Consider the following 5,297-nt stretch of genomic DNA (forward strand, 5'->3'; position numbering starts at 1 on the left):
CTAGTCTGTTAAGGATGGCCTCTTTGATAATCTTTTCCAAGACCTTCCCCAGGATAGAGGTCAGGGTGATGGGTCTGTAGTGTGCCAGATCTACCTTCGTTCCTTTCTTGAAGATAGGCACCACGTTGGCCTTCTTCCAGTCTTCGGGCACTTCACCAGAATGCCAGGTGTTCTCAAAGATCTGTGCCGGGGCTGAGCTACAATGCTTGCCATCTCCTTGAGTAACCTTGGGTGTAAACCATCAAGGCTGGCTGACTTGAAGGTATCCAGCCTCTCAAGGTGTTCCTTCACAAGGTCAGCTTTGATGGAGGGTAAGGAGTCTCCCTCCCCTGGGCCTCCCTGACTCACAGTGGGTAGCGGGGTCCCATGGGACTGGTGAAAAACTGACACAAAGTACCCATTAAGCAAGTTTGCTTTTTCATGGGTGTCAGTTGTCCCATCTGGTTTAGTAGGGGTCCAATGTTGCCCTTGCTTTTCCTCCAGCTCACCACATATCTAAAAAGGACTCTTTATTGTCCTTGATATTTGTAGCTAGCTGGAGTTGCATCACAGCCTTGGCTTCCTTAGTTTGCTCTCTGCAGGTCTGCTGTCCCAGACGCCTTCCTGGTTTAAGTTAAACCAGCATCCCCCATTATGTCAGATGTTTTGCAGCCCTGGGCTGTGCTGTCTCATCCAGAGAACAGGGCTGGCCTTATCCTTCTGTTCCCTAGCCAGAGCTCTAAAGGAGACTGCAGGTAAAGCAGGGTCTGCCTGGCTCCCCTTGACTTTCCTCCCCCTCCCTCTCCCCCTCCTTTTGCTGTTTGCCTGCTAGGGAGTGGCCATGCTCCCCCTCAGCTCAGCACTCTGGAAGGGAAGGGAGGGCTGGTCTAGCACCCCCTGGCTTATAGCCTGAGTCACTGCAGGCATGTGCCTGCATTTCCTCAGTCCAGAGGGAATGTCTGCAGAGTTGCAAACTGGTTCAACCTAGGCAGGTTAGACTAACATGCAAAGATTGAATCAATTCAGGCTCAGGCTTTTTGAATGCCTGTCCTTAGCCCAGTGGTCTCTTCCAATCTTACTTTTTAGTGATTCCATGATTCTATGAAATACTTGTATGCTAGCCTCTAATCAAAGTGTTTGTCTTTTAGCTATCATTTACAGATTACTTAGTTGAATTTTATAAAATTAAAGTTATCTAATGTTGCATCTATTTTATCTTTATGGGTTGATTCTTGATTGCCTTCAAAAAGGCTCTCATCTACACTGCTTTTATGTTTTTTAGCAAGTGTTAATTAATCAAGCTTCAGAGTTTGGTCAGTAGGTCTATTTTACAGATATTAATTGAGTCACTGAAAGTTTATGAGACTTTACCTAAGGTCATATTGTAAATTGTTGGAGGGGGAAACAAATGTTGAGCATTGATTCCCTTTGTTTCTGAATGATAGCTTGATTCTGCAACTGTTATTTTACTATTTCTGTATGTTACTGAAGGTTGCACAGTCATATCCTGAACTTCTAGATAATATTTCACAATTGTGATAAGCACATTGTGGTTGTTAAGTGTCCCTGGAAAGGGGTTTTACTAGATCAGATTGTTGTTAATTCACCTGTAGAGATGCATGGAGATTCATGTCATCCTTTATTGTGGATTCATTTTTTGTAAATATTAGATGAAAATATTTAAATTTTTTTGTAAAAGAAATTAAACAGATAAAGTTATGTGGCATAGTAATGTTTTGAATCTGATCTCATTTTTGGTAATCAGCACTGTACCTCAGAAAGGAAAAAAAAGGTCAAAAGTAGTATGGAAGTTAAGTGGGCCATGAAAAGATTAATTTGGAGAGTGCTTATCCTAATTCGTTTTGGCCTAAAAACCCTTATTTGTAGTAATATCATCTGATATTATTCTTGTTTCTTTTTTTCTTTCTTTGGAAGTGCTTTGAGAAAGCAGTGCTATCTAAGTTTCTTTTTTAAAAGCCACTGTTGTTCGCAGCTATAAGAAGGGGGCTAATCTGATTCTGAATCAAGGTATGTGAAGGATAAAAAAAGAAATTCAGCTGTTATTCCCTGCTAAAAGAGTAGTAAATAATTTTCTAGTTAGAAGAATTAATGTATTCAAAATTACTACAACCATAAGAAAATTACCAGTTTGTTATGCTGTTCATATCCCAGTAAAGGAAGAGTTTGTATTTGACTGTTGATGCACTTATATGCTCAGAATTATATACAATCATTAGGGATCTCCAGATTTGCTCTGGAAGCGCATGGCATGGTGGCTTCTTTAATTTTGGAGTTTCCTCTGTGCACTCCCTGCTGCTAATTGATGGAGGAGCTCTGTTGCTTGCTGCCTGTGTCTGATACTTGGGAGGCAAAAACCATGGTTTTAAATATGCTGTGTTTTTTGCCTCTTGGCTGTCAGGCGCAGGTGGTGAGCAGCGAGCGACAGGGCATCTCCACCCCTTGTGGCAGAGGGGCACATGGGGGAAACTCCAGAATTAAAGAAGCCGCCAAACTGTGCACTTCCAGATTTGAATTCTGGAGATCCTTAACAATCATCCACTAATAATGGTGGATGCCAGTAAGGGTAGTGAATAAGAGATAAATTACTCTATATATTTCTGGTTCAGTGCTCTCGCTCTAAATCACCCTCCCCTGCCATTGTTGGAAGCAGGATACTAGGCTAAATGGACCATTGATCTGACCAAGTATAGCACTTCTTATGTTCTACATATCCAAAAACATGCGTATACTTCAGAGCAAGGGGTGGGTTGAATTTAGGGAAAGCTCTGTTGTATTCTAATCTCAAGAGTAACTTGGATCACATTGATATTGCATCAGAACAATGTTTTATAGTCTCTGCCAATTTAAAAATCAAATTGCTGTTAGACCTTATAGAACAACACATTTGACTGACAGGAATGGCTGTTATAGATGGATGTGATGTTTTCTCTCTGTATAACAAGGTTTTTGACTGACAGTTTAACAATGGTACAATTTCTATCCCATATATTCTAAATGATTATTATTGCAGTACAAAACATTTTTGCACTAGCTGTGTATAGATAACATGTATACTTTTTGTGTAGTAACATTCAAGAAGATGGGTTTTTGAAATCTTAGAGATGGTAACAATTAATGAACGCTTATCTCTCACTTATAACCAATGTCAAGCATTGCTATTGTGGTACATGGTGATGTGGAAAACATTCAGTACTTATCTCCCAATGGAGGATCAGCACAACTCCTTGACACATGCTACACACAGGATGAAATAAATCTCTTTTAAGAAATATTTCTATCACTCTCCAACCAAAGGGTACTTTTGCCTCCTTGTAATCCCTTTCTCAATGATGCATTTCTCTGTATCACTTTAAATTCAATTTTAATTTGAAAAGTGACTATGTAAAAGTGGTGCCCCTTTTATGTAACAGAAGTGCTCCCTATGTTGCATCCCAAGGTGTAAGGTTTTTCATTTGAAGCATAGCTGGAGAAGTGGAAAATAATCTTTTGTTCTTTTTCATTTCTTATTCCTTTGCCTAATAGGCATCTCTTCCCTAGATTATTCACTATGGCCTCTGGCAGATGTTCAGGTAAAGGCCTAATGAGATCTGATGCGCATTCCCAACAATTGCACCTCCTGTCATGCTACTTGTGCACAGCAGGAAGCATGACTGTGGGATCAGGGAGCAGATCACAGTCACTCCCTATTGCCAGTGCAGCAGAAAGTATACATGTACATTAATAAGAACCCTGCCTGTATTTAAGATTATTAGGCTCTTCTAATTAGAAGATCCCTCCCATGACATGGGCCTATGCCATAAAGACTGCTGCACCACAGAAACAGCCTGTGTACAGATGTGCCATCCCGCCCCCTCACCTCCCATCATGTACCCACTGCTGTGCACATGCTGCAGGGGTTCCCATATCTGCTCCCTCCCAGCCCTGCGTGGAAGCTGGAGAAAGGACGGAGAGCCTGGTGGCAGCAACAAAAAGCAAAGGAGGGAGTGCTGCCCAGACCAGGAGGCCAGGGGCCTCAGCGTAAATCCTCAGTTTAGGCTTAAATGTCAGTTGGACAACTTGGTTTTACACTTCAAGACTTTCCAGAGTGAGTTGGGATGGACGCTGTCAGATTCTTTTTATGAATGTTGGGAAGTTTCAGATGAGCAGTTTTTGCTGTTTTTAATTCCCCTTGATTATGTGCAGAGAAAAAAACTGGTTGTTACATGGTCTTTTAGGTAGGAATCCGGCCAACTCTTCCCTGAGCTTTTTTGCTCACCTATGGCCTTTATTTTAAATAAAAAGATGTTGCAGAGGACTCTACCTATCACTGAATGGACTGTAACATCTTGATAGCTCTTACCATTTCTTAGGTCACTTTTTCTGGCATTTTGCTTCTTAATGCCATTTTCCTGTTGTTCCAGAGGATTTGCCTGGCTTTATGCTTTGAAGAGTTCAGTGACTTTTTTTTTTTTTTAAATAATAATCACATCACTGCAAGCTTTCAACATGTCCTCAGTGACTGTCTTCAACTGTAGATTTACCATTTTTCTTGGTGATATGAGCTATTTAATACTGGGGGTTTTATTTCTCTATCATATTCAGTAAAGTCTTGTGGCATTGGTCTATTTAATACTTCTTGACAGTTTCTACCTATTTCTCTCTCTCTGCTTTTTCTGTTATTAGTCTCTCTCTTACCTTTGGATGTCTACACTACAGGGCTGTTGCCAGCACTATGACTGTTGGGCTTATCCTAGTGAGGTTGCAGCACTGTTGGCTGGGGGAGTTTTTCTCTAGTAAGAGCTATACACCTCAATTCCCTTGACCAACAGAAACTGTCTTCTGTTGGTGAAAGCAGGTCCATGCTGGCATATTTACCTGCCGAACTTTATTGATTATAGGGTACAATATTTTAAACCCATAATTGATGTAACTTTACTAGACCTTTACAGGTAGGGGTATACTGAAATGGTGACTTCACAGTTTTCACGGAAAGTGCAAAATCAGGCATTTTCCATGATAATCGGAGAAATCTGAAAAAAAAGGATCCCTGCAAAAAGGCTCCCTGGGCAGTAGCCAAGATGGCTGCTGCCTTCCTTGCCCCCCAATGCTGCTGATTGGGCAAGGGGACTGCGCTCATGCAATCTCTCAGCCCTGCAGCCCAGGCAGACAAGGACAGGCCCAGCCCTGTTTTTTTAAATTTGCAGCTATAGCTGCCCAGCCTGGCTGGGCCTATTCCAAAGTTAAGTGGGTACTGCGGAGGATGGGGCCAGGGGTAGCATGGCTGGGCCCAGGGGGGCAGTATGTCTGGGTCATGGCAG

General features: G+C 41.9%; 1 long non-coding RNA gene across 1 annotated transcript in view; it reads left to right on the forward strand.

The window, feature by feature from the left end:
- Window positions 1-1,919: 1,919 nt before the first annotated feature.
- The window catches only part of LOC109299758, a 5,307-nt gene continuing 1,929 nt past the window's right edge, over window positions 1,920-5,297 (forward strand). Inside the window, exon 1 of the long non-coding RNA XR_002097991.1 lies at window positions 1,920-2,007. This is a non-coding gene — a long non-coding RNA (uncharacterized LOC109299758). The remainder of the gene's footprint in view (window positions 2,008-5,297) is intronic.

The sequence above is a fragment of the Gavialis gangeticus genome, unplaced genomic scaffold (assembly GCF_001723915.1).
Source record: "Gavialis gangeticus isolate Ggan-Ray unplaced genomic scaffold, GavGan_comp1, whole genome shotgun sequence".
Lineage (NCBI taxonomy): Eukaryota > Metazoa > Chordata > Crocodylia > Gavialidae > Gavialis > Gavialis gangeticus.